Source organism: Oryctolagus cuniculus, chromosome 10 (assembly GCF_964237555.1).
Source record: "Oryctolagus cuniculus chromosome 10, mOryCun1.1, whole genome shotgun sequence".
NCBI classification, from domain to species: Eukaryota; Metazoa; Chordata; class Mammalia; order Lagomorpha; family Leporidae; genus Oryctolagus; species Oryctolagus cuniculus.
The window spans coordinates 20525039-20538980 of record NC_091441.1 but is presented as its reverse complement, the minus strand read 5'-3'; the positions used below and the strand labels follow the sequence as shown (position 1 = coordinate 20538980).

The window sequence follows — 13942 nt, the reverse complement described above, 5'->3', positions numbered from 1 at the left end:
CAGGGAGAGGGAGGATGGTGGCTTTAACAAATCAGGTGGCAATGCAGATGGAAGTGACTGGATGGAGTCAAGGTAGAAGCAGCAGATCCCAGAGATGGATTGGAAATGGAAGTTGGGTAGAGTTTGAAAGAAAAAGGGGTCAAGGTTCAAGGCCAGGTCTCTGGCTTGGGCACCAGATAGAGAGGAATCATATACTGAACCCATGGAGGGATTTGAGCGTTTGGCAGGATGGGTGCCGGGTGCTGGGAGACCCCATGCATAGAGTAAGAAATGTCTCTCGGATAGAGTCCTACTGAATCCCAGCTCTTAAAGAGGGTTTCTACCCACTGTGGAGGGCAGAATTTCTCAAGTCCAACGGTATTGAAGTCTTTGCTGTGAGGCTGTCCTGTCCACGGAAGGATGTTAGCAGCACCCCTGGCCTCTGTCACTGGATGCCCATGGCCCACCTTGAATTGTGACAACCCAAAGTATTCCCTGAAGGCAAAAGCATCTGGGGCTGATTCATTAACAGTCATTAACAAAGCAGTCTTCTGTCTCCAGCGGTTCACAGCGAAACCACAGTAAGGGTTCTACAAATCATTTTAACGTGCTCAGGTTCTGGCTTTGTTGATAAGCACCACAAATTGATGCAATAAAACTTGACCTAGTAATAAGCTCAACTTTGCTCCATCCAGCAGGAAATAATTGGAATTATACCAACTAGACACTTGTTAAGATCTTGAAAACTCTGTATCCTTTGTCTCAGCAATATAAACCCCAAATAGAACAGTGAGAATGTAGCTGTTTTTCCCTTGCATGCAAGTATTTCTTAGCTCAGAGTTCTAGAACAGTCTAAGAGTTCCCAAGTATCCTTTGCAAAAAAGACCTCTAACCCAGACCAAGATGTCACAAGATTGCCTTTTTTCTGGAGTAAGTACTAACTGACAAACAAAAACAAATCCCTGGTATCTCCAGGTATTTGCATAAGTCTGGCAAAGTTGATGCGCAATATATTTTTGTTTGTTTGTAGCTGTCTACTAAGCTGTAAGGTCTAACAGCTCAGTCACTCTCCTCTGGCGGCTGATTAAAGGAACAAAACCATCAAATGCATTGAAGAAGGCCCCTGTGGGTTTTGGTATTGCAGGATCACCACAAAAACAGCCAACAACTGTTGTTGCCCAATGCCTTCTCGCTCATAAAACATGCCTGTAACAATGGCAGCTAATGCCCATGACAGCCAGTGTGGAAAAGGCGTGATTCTGACTTCACTGTGCCGTATAAAAGCATAGCACAGCTACTACAAGTGAAACACTGGGCCGGGCTCTGCACTGCGGCGTGAGGGCCCTTGGGGCGGTGTCCTTCTGCCCAGGTGGCATGGCAGCCCTGTGCAAACACAGGCAAGGAGATCAGCAATGACCATGTCATTGGGGTGCCCACACCCACGCTGCTTCTCACCTGTGCTAGTTCACGGTTCGGCAGGAGTCTAACATGCCCCGCCCCTTCCTGCCTTGGCCAGATGCGAGCTCAGAACCCCACTCATCAAACAGCTCCAGGAGCCAGGCATTTGGCACAGTGGTTAAGACGTCATGTGGATGACCAAAGCCCACAGTTGAGGGCCTGGGTTCGAGTCCTGGTTCCACTCCTAACTCTAGTTTCCTACTAATGCAGACCCTGGGAGGCAGCAGGTAATGACTCGAGTGCCTGGGAGACTCAGACTGAGTCAACTGGCTCAGGCATTTGGGGAGTGAACCCGTGGATGGAAGATCTTTTTCTGTCTCTCTTTCTCTGCCTTTCAAATACATTTTGAAAAATTTAAATAAAAAACTTTTAAAAGCTATAGGAACCCAGTTTGAGTCAGGTTTAAAAAAGAAAAACTAAGCTCTAGGCCAAGGGGCCCTCAGCCTAGGGTTGGCTTCAGGATCACCTGGATGGTTTAGCAGACACCGACTACTGGGTCCCACCCGCACATCTGTGGAGTCAGGAATCCTGGGGTGGAACCCTCCTTAGCTGACACTGCAGGTCCAGGCAACTGCTGCCTCCTCACCAGTCTTAACCCCAGCCCATTCTCTGCCCTGCAGTCACCAAATCATGTCACCCACTGCCCACAGATATGCCCTGGCTTCCGTCAGGTTCTTGGCAGCTCAGCCCTGCTCCTCAGCCCCAGCCCCTCGCCCCAGCCCTCCAGGTCTTCTGCCAGTGCTTAGAACACAGTCCAGAGCTCTCAGCCGCTCAGGGGCTTCACCTGCCGTTCTCAGAGAACGATCACTCCCCCCCAGGCTAACACTACCTTCCCATGCCTCAGGGCTCAGCTGAAGCGCAGCCTCCCCCAGAGACCCCATTTGCCACTTGAACCATGCTCAGGTGCACAGTTCAGGGACAGTGAGTCCATCCACACTGCTCACCACTACTACTGCCATGCATGTCTACAAGTTTTTCATCCCAACCTGAAGCTCTGTGTCCACTAACAGGCCCACTCCATGCCCTCCCACCCCCTGGTCAACACTGTTAAGCTTTATGTCTCGCAATGGAACTGTTCTGGGAACGCTATAGAAGTGGGATCACGCAGTTTTGTGTCCGCTTTATTTTACGTAGTATAAAGTCTTCAAGGTCGATCTATATGGCACGTATTATTATTTCCTTTCCTTTTCAGGACTGAATAGTATTCCATTGTATGGGGGTCCCACATTTTATCTACCCATTCATCTGCCAATGGACATTTGGGTTTTCCTCACTGTGGTTTATAGTAGGCCCTTATTATTCTCTTAGTGATATCTTATTTTCCTTTAAGGTACATATCAGAGTATAAGTCTAATATCAATTTGTTTTATTCCATCTCATTTGGTGTTTTGCTTTATCTCTGCCCCTCTCACTGCACCTCAGTAACCCCACAAAGTCCACAGGGAGAGGACCGTGTCTACTTTGTTCAGCACTGTATGTACCACCATCTGACACACAGCCTGGAATCCAGCAGCTATATAATAAGTAATTGTTGCACCATTGAATGGAAAAAAAAAAAAAAAAACAATCCTTAGGCTACCAGTCTTTGACCCACATACTCTATGGACTTTGTACACAATTGTGAAGGTAACAGATCAACGCACACGTGCATATATGTGTTTAGTTCTCTGGGCAAAAACAATGCCCTTTTTCACAGGGAGGCCCATCAGTTTGCGACCAGCACACATTTCTATAGGCTGTGTGTTTTTAAGAATGCAACACATTGCAAAAGCAATGAGAGTATTCATCAATATAAAAAAATTAACCATGATGAGTGTTATGACACGGAAGACCCTTGGAAAAAAAAAAGGAAGACCCTTTTTGCTAAATGCAAAAAGTCAATACAGAAGACCACACGCTGTGTAATTCCACATACACAAAATGTCCAGGAGAGACGAACCCATCAAGACAGAAGTAGGGCAGATGTTGCCAGGGCTGTGGGGAGAGGGCCCGCTAACGAGCACAGGATGTCTTTCTTGTGAGATGGGAAGGTTCTAGAATAGATTATGGTGATGGTTGCACAAGTCTGTAAAATTCTTTAGAAACCACTGAACTGCGCTCTTTAAAAGGACAGATTACGAGGTACATGAATTGTATCTTGATAAAGCTGCTTGCTATGAAAGAGTGTGTGTGTGTGTGTGTGTGTGTGTAGACAGGGGCCACTTGGGGCTGCCTGTGTCTGGGGGTGGGAACAGCTCACCCTCCCACTTCGGCAAAGGACAGCATGGGGCAGCTTCCTGCTGGGAGGAGCCAAGGTGTGTGCTTCGTTCACACCATCTCCTTTCTCTTCCCCACCAAGGCACACCAAGGACACACACCAAGCTCTCTGAACCAAGACCCGTGTGTGCTGTTTGAAGAGCCTCTCCACAATCTTACAAGTGATCTCAACACAGCTCATTAAATTTACAGCATCCTCAAACTCAGATTTCCTTCTGCAATCCAGGTCCTGCCAAGAAAGTTATCTTTGGCTTCTCTCTCTCTCTCGCACACACAGACACACACAGACACAGACACACACACACCACATCTAATCTGTTGGGGAATCCCGTGCTTTCACAACCAAAGTATTGTATATTTTAAATATTTATTTAGTTCCCTCGGAGCCTCTGTTGTCTAGTCCCATCCTCCGTCTCTCAACGCAGAACCTGACACCTCACCACACACAGCCACCGCTCTGCAGGAAACTGGCTCGGCCTCCCACCTGGTCTCTCCACTAAGGGCCCTTCCCCCGGCCCACTCTTCACACAGCATCTGCAATGACCCAAGTCAGAGTGCACAGCTCCAAGGGGCGACATCCTACGCTGACTCCACCTCGCACAAGGTCAAAGCCAAAATCCCTCAAGGTCAAAGCCAAAATCCCTATGTGGCCTGGGGAGCCCTACAGGGTCTCTGCTCTCACCACCTCCTTCCCCATCCCCTACTCATTCCTTTGAAAACAGCTCATCAAACCGAGCACCTAGAGACCTTGCTCTTGATCACCTGTCCCTGCACCTGGGCGCTCATTCCCCAGATTGCCCGAGCCACCCTCCCTGCTCCAACGGCACCTTCTCAAGGAGGTGCCAGTGGCCGCTCTATGACTGTCATGTGCTCCCTTGCCCTCCCGTCCTCTATCCACCTTCGTAGCCCTTGTCCTGGCGCATAGATGCAATGGACCTATTTATTACTATCTCCCGCCCGTGTGCACTCCTGAGAATGCAGGCTCTCTCAGGACAGGCTCCATTCCCTGCCACGTATCTGGCACAGAGGGAGTGCTCCCTCAGCAGCCACTGGACGTCTGGCCAGCCGGCTGCATAACCGAGGGCTTGGTCAGAGGTTCAGATTGGTGAGGGCTCCTCCCTGTGAGAGGAGAGCGAAGCCACCTGCCATTTGAGCTGGAACTCAGAAAATGAAGCCAGTACCTACTTAGGACTATGAGGCCCAACAAAGTTTCTTCCACTTGAAGGGGTCTCTGCCCAAGTGATGCCAACGATCAAGGGCAGGTCAGATGCTGCTGTCACCCCTCAATGGCCTGGGGTTCAGGGATTCGCACGTCAGATGCTGCTGATGTCATCACCTGCACTGCCTGAGGTTCTCAAGTTGACCTTGGAAAATATGCAAATATTCACTGCCTTTCTCTATGGAAGGTGGGACGCCTACGACTGATGAAACAATTCTAAACAACCTGAGTCCAGTTGAGCTGAACATTTATCAGATCTCTGAGATCGGCCACGTTATCCCCCAAATCCTCCTGTGGCTGGGACTGGCATCTTGTGACAGAGAAGAGGAAGGACACCAAGGATGGAGGCATTCAGAGCTGAAATGTGATTTCTTATTTTTTGCTTGTTGGTTTGGTTTTGATTTTTACTTTAAAAGAAAATCCTGCTTTTTATGTGTGCAAATCCTCATCTGGCTTACTTTCAGGGCACTGCATGGAGTTTACTGTTTGCTGGCAAACAGAAGAAAAATGTCTTTAACCTGACTGATGTCTGATCATTACTAAACCCTCCTGCCTTTCACACTGCTACAGATGTAAGCCATTCTTAGGGCGACACAGAACTGGGGACTCTGCTGGGCTGCAGCCAACCTTTTGCCTTAGCTTAATTTTTTTTTTAATATTTATTTTATTTGAAAGAGAGAGAGAGAGAGAATGAATGGATATATTCCATCCACCAGTTTATTCCCAGATAGCCACAAAGGGCAGGGCTGGACCAGGCTGAAGTTAGAAGCCAGGAGCAGCATCCAGGTCTCTCATGTGAGTGCCGGGGTCCAAGCGTGTAGGCCATCTTTTGCTGCCTTCCCAGGCCACTGACAGGGAGCTGGATAGGAAGTGGAGCAGCTGGGACTTGATCCAGAGTACATATGGGATGCCAGCATCACAGACAGTGGCTTTCCTGCAATGCCACAATGCAGGCCCTGCCTTAGTTATTGTAAGAGCTACGGATTTTACTCTAAGTTGTACAATATTCTGACATTTAAGCGTTCAATTTAAAAATCTTTCAGGGTGGACATTAGTTGCAGCAGTTAAGTTGTCACTTGGGAAGCCCACATCCCACACTGGCCTGGGCTTGAGTTCCAACTTCCTGCTAATGTGCAGTCTGGGAGGCAGTTAACAGTGGCTCATGCAGCCGGGTCCCTGCCACCCATGTGCAAGACTGAGTTCCCGGTTCCCTGGCTTTGGCTTTGGTTGTTGTAGGAATTTGAGGACATGAACCAGTAAAAGGAAGCTCTCTGTGACTTTCAAATAAATACAAATTTAAGAAAAAACTGCAATCGTAGTCATGCTGGAAGGAAGGTGAGGATCGTTTCTCCACGGTGTCACCTCTGGCACCAGCTTGCGATCACCAGATTGCCAGACTGTGCGGCCGCGGCTCTGAGCTGTGACACCCTTCTCCTGCCCAGAGCAGGGTGTCAACTACACCTTGGGCCAGCTGGGTGATGAAATGACAAATGGCTGCCAGCTTCCTTAGAGAGGGTACAGGTGAAGAGACGAAGCAGGTGCTGCTGCCCAAGTGCCCCCAACTGACTGCCCTCCGGGCAGGGCTCTGTGCGCTGATCTCCAAGTGATTCTGCACAGAGCGCAGGAGTAAACAGTCCTGCTCCCTACCCATGTCCTTCATCAAAGATACATTTTGCCACACAGCTCAAAACCTCACAGGAACCGATACTCATAGCCCCGGCTCGGCTCACAGCGGCAGCCAAAGACAGACACAACCACAGAGCAGGTGGGTAGGCAAACAAAATGCAGGATGCATGGGATGGAATATTATTCAGCCTTCAAAGGAACTTCTGTTGCATGCTACACACGGGTGAATCTGTGACACCTGCTACACCTTGCGGGCATCATGCTAAGTCACAAGAGGACAAACACCATCTGATTCCACTTCATAGGACGAGGAACCTTAGAAAGGTCAAATCCATAGAGAATGAAGACAGAACAGCGCCGTGGCTCACTTGGTTAATCCTCTGCCTGTGGCGCCGGCATCCCATATGGGTGCTGGTTCTAGTCCCGGTTGCTCCTCTTCCAGTCCAGCTCTCTGCTGTGGCCCGGGAAGGCAGTGGAGGATGGCCCAAGTGCTTGGGCTCTGCACTCATATGGGAGACCAGGAGGAAGCACCTGGCTCCTGGCTTTGGATCAGCGTCGCTCCTGCTGTAGTGGCCATTTGGGGGAGAGGGGGTGAACCAATGGAAGGAAGACCTTTCTCTCTGTCTCTCTCACTGTCTAACTCTATCTGTCAAAAAAAAAAAAAAAAAAACCACAGAGCTCATCAGGGGCTGGGAATGGGGAGGAATGGGGAGAAATGGGGTTGCTGTTTCAGTGGGCCAGAGGTGCCACGTGGATCAATGAGAAAGGGCTGCAGGCAGGGAGTTGCAGGTGTGGAAGTGGATGCCACTCAACTCCACGCTTGAAAAGGGTTACAGTGGTAGGCTTGTGTTAGATATATTTTACCACAGTTCCCAGAAAAAAAAAAAAAAAACTCTCACAAAATGTACTGCATTAAGGTGAGATTATGGGGCTAGTGTTGTGCTGCCTGCAATGCTGGCATCCCATACGGGCACCAGTCCGTGTCCTGGCTGCTCCACTTCCAAGCCAGCTCCTACTAATGTGCCTGGGAAAGCAGAAGAGGATGGCCCAAGAACCTGGGTCCCTGCACCCATGTGGGAGACCCAGGTGGAGCTCCAGACAGGGCTAGTCCAGTCCTGCCCATTGTTGTCATTTGGGGAATGAACCAGCGGATGGACCATCTCTCTCTCTCTCTCCCTCTCTAACTCTGTTTTTCAAATAAATCAAGATGTCTTTTTTAAAAAAAGACAGACTGTGAGGAACTCCCCACCTCCCAAAGTTGTTCTGGTGCCAGGTTTTCACTTAATTCTCAGTCTGACTTGGCCTCACACACTTGGTTTGCCTGTCATAACGAAAGCTCTGGAAGTTGACACAGCAACTGTTAGTGCCTTACCTAAGGTTGTGCACATTTATTTTCCATATAAACAGTGCTGATATTTGCCGGGAAAAGTGCACAAAACCTGACCCATGCCAGAGGTGTGGTACAGCAAGTTGAGGTGTCCCTTGGGATGCCCACATCCCACATCAGATTGCCTGGTTCAAGTCCCGGCACTCTGCTTCCGATCCTGCTTCCTGCTAAGGTGCCTGGAAGGTAGCAGACGACACTCTAAACAACTGTGTTCCTGCCACCCACGTGGGTGGCCCAGATGGGGTTCTTGGCTCCTGGCTTTGGTCTAGCTAAGGCCTGGCTGCTGCAGCCATTGGCAAGTGAACCACTGAATTGAACATCGATCCTCTATCCCTCTGCCTTGCAAATAAATAAATAAATCTTAACAACAACAACAACAAAGAAACCTGGCAAATCTCCTCATGCAATTCAATATGTAAGCCACTCGAGCCTAATGGTTATCAATTTTCTTGCAGAGAACGTGAAGTTTTCTCCCGCACCCACAGATTGTACCCAAAGAGCTGGGAGAAGCATCTCAGCCAGTGCCCCATGCCAGCCTCGGGGTGGGGGTGGTCCCCCTGGCAGCAAGGCCGCCCCCAGGGGAGCCTGCAGAGGTCCAGCCAGGACTGCCCAGCTCAGCTCCGTGTGGGTAAAGGTTGGAAAACCGATTTCAAACACTACCTGTCCTAAGTCAACAAACCAAGACTCTGGTGGAACAAAAGCCACTGGGCAAAGAAAGCAAGCCATAAAACAGAGCCCTGCAAATAAAGGGCTGAGCCTCCAGGCAAAGGTCGGCTCCCCACAGCACAGAAGTGCCAGGCTGCTCATTCCCGTGGGGCTGGTCATGGTCTCTGCCACTGCCGGCTGACCCTGCAATCAGAGGCACCCACCCCTGCAGCCAGCTCCCTTCCCTACCCTGAGAGTGGACTCCCCTGCCCTCCCAACACAGACCCTCCACAGCTTCCGGACTCATCTCACACCTGCAAGGCAAGTTCACTGCAGGGAGAGAGTGACCACGTGCAGGAACCTTCAGAGGTGCAAGTGGCCCGCCAGGCACAGAGGGACAGCATCCACAGCAGGAAGAGGGACAATACCCAATCCACTTTCCTCCCAAAGAAGACAAACACCCCGCAGGGGAGCAAGGCTCTGTGTTAGCAACTCTGGTCCAGGCTCCCCGCCTGGAACCCACACAGGGGGCACTGACACTTTCACGAAGCCTCAAGGTTCAGAAACCACAGAGCTGTGAACATGGGATAGTGATTTAAAAACAAACAAACAGAAAAGCAGGTGCATGGGGAGAGGGGAAAGCCCAAGGGAAGGCCCAAGGGCCTCCACCATGGAGGAGGAGGAGGTAGCCGCCAGGTGGGAGCCCAGCCAGGTCCCTCTGGGCTGTGGCCGGGCCAGCACAGCCCCCTGCAAAGTCAGAGGTCGCCCAACACCCCAAGGTTCCCACGTGGACCTGGAGTTTGAGTACTTCACCCACCTCTGCGGAACCCTTTTTTTTTTGCAAATGAGCACCAATGTTTGCTGAATACTCACATGCAGAGAGGTTTCTTCTTTCCACTAGCCTGGGAGAAGGGCAATGAGGGGCTGATCAAGGACATTAAGGAGGCCTTGTCTCAATTGTCTCCTGTGGTGCCCATCGCACAGCCTCGGCAGCTGGGGCCATCCGGATCCCCTTTGCAAAAGAGGAAGCTGCAGCTGAGGTGCAGAGAGATTAAGTAACTCTGCCGGAAGCTGCTCCAAGGCCAACAGTCTCTACTTCACCGCTCTGCCCGATGGAAGCAGCTACCAAAGCTAGTTCCCACTGCTGAGACTTAAAAGTTGAAACACTTAAAAGTGCAATGCATTCGGTAGTATCAGGAAAAACATTTATCTGTTCATAAATGATCAGATGACTGAAGCTCTCTGTTTTCAAAGAATGGAAATGAAAAACAAAGACTGATGCACACACGGGAGTATATAGGCATGGGGTACTTCCAAAGTTCATGGAAAGTGCACATGACGAAGAAACTACACATGGAGTTCAAGATTCTTTGCACTAAGATAAACCCGCCTTTGCACTGCCCTTGTGTGTGTCTACACATGAGTATATGCTTTCTAGCGTCTTCATCACGCCAGTTCTTCAGGTTCACGAGATCTCAAAAGGTCTTACATTGGGTATTATTTTTATCTGCGCACAGAAGTGGGGATTCAGGAGTAACTTGTTTAACAGAGTGAAGAAGATAAGTTATCATCTTTTTTGTGTTATTAAAACCCTTCTGGCAGCAAATTAATTTCCATTTAATAAGTAACACAAGGCCTACAGGCATGAACACAAGTAATCCAACTGGGTGGTAACACTCAAACAGATCTGCAAAGTCACAAGTCACCCAAAAACACCACAAAGAAAAACTTCACGGGAGACCAATCTAGAAGTAAATGCCAAAACGAAGTGCTTGAGAAACTAACTGTAAAGGTGCCTCTCTCTGGAGAAACAGGACACGAATGGACCCAATAAAACTAGCTCTGGTACTTGAAAAGCAAGTCGCTGTCCATTCACAAGCACACAGCTTTCATCGGCAATGGTTGAAACTAGGGAGCCAAGGAAAGCAGGTAAATTAAAACCTGTCCAGTGCGGCTTACAACAAACTCAGGCAGAATTCAGACTCGGGAGGCAATGGAATATGAAAATTATACCAGACACCTGGACATCGCACTACTTTCAAAAATAGCCTAGGAAAGAAAATAGGAAATCAACACTCAAACACCTACTACAGAGAAGGGACACATAGACGTTCTTACTTAATTCTCTCAACAATCCAAAGAGGTTGAGGATAGCTTTCTGTCCCCCCAAACGAGCAAACTGAGACTTCCTCAGACATTTTAAAAATTCATCCAGGGTGGGGCAGGCGCTGTGGCGTAGTAGGTAAAGCTGCCGCCTGCTGTGCCAGCATCCAATATGGGCACAGGTTCAAGACTCAGCTGTGCCACTTCCCATCCAGCTCTCTGCTACGGCCTGGAACAGCAGTGGAAGATGGCCCAAGTGCTTGGGCCCCCACACTTACGTGGGAGACCTGGAAGAAGCTCCTGGCTTCAGATCGGCCCAGCTCTGGCTGTTGCCGCCATTTGGGAAGTGAACCAGCAGATAGAAGACCTCTCTCTCTCTGTCTCTGCCGCTCTGTAACTCTGCCTTTCAAATAAATGAATAAATCATACAAAAAAAAAAAAAAGAGAATTCATCTAGGGTGATTCAATCAGTAAGAAAAAGAACTGAAAATGGTGGGAATCACGCCCCAATGTTTCTCACTATTCCTGGCTTCAAGAGGAGGAGAAAGAGCAGGCAGAATGGCTGGAGGGATGGAAGAAAGCAAAGAAACCCCCCACACAGCGTGCAGGCCAGGTGGTGGGCTCCATCAGGGCTGACACCCACACTGAGAACCACGTCCCACATCCACCCAACCTGGCCTGAACATGCCTTGCCCTGGACCACTTCTTTCTGTAAAGCCACTTGCTTCTCCAAGTCATGATTTCAAAACCCTGATTTAAAACACACACCGCTCCCCCTGCCGCAGTCATGGGAAGGGCACACAGCGTGCGTCTTTTCCCATCCTCCAAACCCACACGGCAAGCTGGAAAGGAGCCGCAGGTGGATGCCCGCAGGTGGCATCTGGGAACCAGGTAGGAAGGAGCCGCCTGAGTCTGGTTTGTATCTTAATCACTGATACCAGGAATCCCTCAGAATTCCTGAAGCGTGGCCAAGTGCTTTGGGGAAAACGACAAATGAACGAGGCAGGAGAAAGCTTTCCTACTCAAAATTAAAACTAAAGGAGCTCCACCAGGGGAGAAAGCTGTCAGAGGCTGCAGGCAGGCGAGACTTCTCCCCGGAAAGCAAACACCTGGGACGCGGTCCTCATCTCCGCCCGGTCTGTGTGTTTAAGCAGCGCTTCATCAGGCCTGCCACAATGGGCACACACACAAGTACTCCCTAACCCATGCAGAATCAGAACCCTCCGCCTTGGGATTAGCTACTATGAGGACGCATCATTTTTAGTTTCCTTCCCCAAAGCGAGACCCTTGGTCAGGGACCTATGCTGTGTCCGGTGGTCTTCACGCATTTCACTAGCGTGGCCAGGCTCGCTTCGCCAGAGATTGGGGTGGGGGGTGGGGGGTGGTGAGCAGGGTGTAGAATTTCGAAGGCAAGGCAACCAGGAAGGTGGGAGCAAACGCTTGGACCCCGACTCGGCCGGCGAACGCAGGCCGAGGGAAACCACCGCTGGGGAGTGGGGGGCTCCCCAGGAGCATATGTGACTCGGTCCCCTGTCCTTTTGCGAGCCAGCCCCAGCCGCCGCGTGCTGCTCTCCGTCCTCCCCACTGACAGCGGTGCTGGCCCTGGGGCCCCCGCGGAGAAGCTGGGCGGACGCTCCAGGCTTTCCTTTCGCTTTAGGGAAGGAAGCAAAGTGGGGAAGTGGGGGTTAAAGCCTTCCTCCTCCCAGCAAATTGTCCTCAGCAGGCTCACGGCGAGGTGACAGCGACGGACATCAACCCGGGCAGGGAGGGAGACGGCCTGCGTTGGGAGCGACGGCCAGGAGCTACAGTCCAGCTTCCCCGCACGCATCCTGGGTTAAAGCGCCCGGGTGTCTGGCGGCGCCTGGCTCTGCGGTGGGGACGGCCGATCCCACCCCATCCCTACTCGCAGGTGCGGCCGTGGTCAGGTGCTGCGGCTGTAAGGACTTTTACCGGCACGTTGGCACAGGCTGCCAATGGGGGGCCCAGCAGAGCCCGGCCATAGAGGACTTCCAGAGGGGCAGTGGCCGCCGCAAGGAAGCCAGCAGCACTCCCGCCCCCCGACCAGGGGAACCGCCAGCCCAGCTTGGCCCCTCCGGGCTTAACCCCGGCCAAGCGTGTAGCAGACCAACCAAGCACGCAAACACCTCCCGCGAGGTCCCGCCTCCCGGCAGGTGATACTCCCACCGAACTCACAACAGCGCTGCCCCGGCCATCCGAGACTTCCCGACCCCGAAGCGGCGCAGGTTCCGGGCACCCCCACTCCAATCCCACCCGTGGGGGCTCCGCAGGCGGAGCGCGCGGATAGCTGCTGCCTCCGGATCCCCGGAGTCCACTGGTCCGGGGGCCACTGGACCCTGCCCGACTATCGGGGTGGAGGTTTCTGGGGGTCGCGACGCCGCGTCTCTCCTTACCTGGCGTTCGCTGGGCCCCGGCTGGGGCATCTGCCGGGTGCGCCCTGCTCCGAGCGCTCGCTGTGCACCTGGTCGTCTCCGCCGCCTCCCTGCCGCCGGGCCCCAGCGTTGGCCGCGGCGCTAGCGCCTCATGGCGCACGGGGGCTGGCCGGGGGCCCCGGGCAGCGTGTCCAGTTGGCGGCCGCTCCTCCGGCTCCCGCGGTACGCCAATGGCTCCCCGCCTTCCCCGCCTCGCGTCCGCGCGCCCTTCCTCTGCGGCCGCCCTTTTCCCTCCGCTCCGCGGGACCGGCCAAACTGGTTTCTCAGCTACAGGGAGGTGCCTCTCATCTCCCTCCGGCAGCCGCGGCCGCCAAGCGCGGCTGGGGCTGTGGATGGGGCAGGGGTTGGGGCTGGGGGCGGGCCCGGACGTCTGCCCTCCCCCGGTCCCTCCCCGGGGCGGAGAAGGGCTGGACGGCGAGCCCCAGGGCGGGCCCGCCTCTGTGGTCCGGGACCGGCCTCCCGCCCTCGGTGCGCCCCGGCGGCAGGTGCGCACCCCGCGCTGTGTCCCGAGCGCTGGTCTCTCCTCGCCCAGCCGGCGACCAGGCAGCTGCGGCGGCTCTGCCTCTTCACCCCGCCCCACCAGCCCGGCGTCACTTTCCCACCGCCCTCTGCCGGGTTGGCCGCAGCCTGGGGTCGGAGACAGCTCCTGGCCGGAAAGCTGGCGGGGTCGTGGCGCGCCCGGGACCTGAGCTCCCTTGGTAAGGAGAGCTGTGCGCTCTCGGTGCCAAGTCACGTTTCGGGACCAGTCACAGAAGGCGAGCCGTGGTTGCCCGCGCGGGGGGTAGGGAGAAAAACAGCACCCAGAGACTTCGAGAAACT

General features: G+C 52.6%; 1 protein-coding gene across 1 annotated transcript in view; it reads right to left on the bottom strand.

Moving 5' to 3' along the window:
* Positions 1-13380, bottom strand: part of ATP8B1 (ATPase phospholipid transporting 8B1) — a 127459-nt gene extending 114079 nt beyond the window's left edge. Inside the window, exon 1 of the mRNA XM_002713627.5 lies at positions 13085-13380. The gene's annotated coding sequence lies outside the window, so the exon portion shown is untranslated. The remainder of the gene's footprint in view (positions 1-13084) is intronic.
* Between the last annotated feature and the right edge of the window lie 562 nt (positions 13381-13942).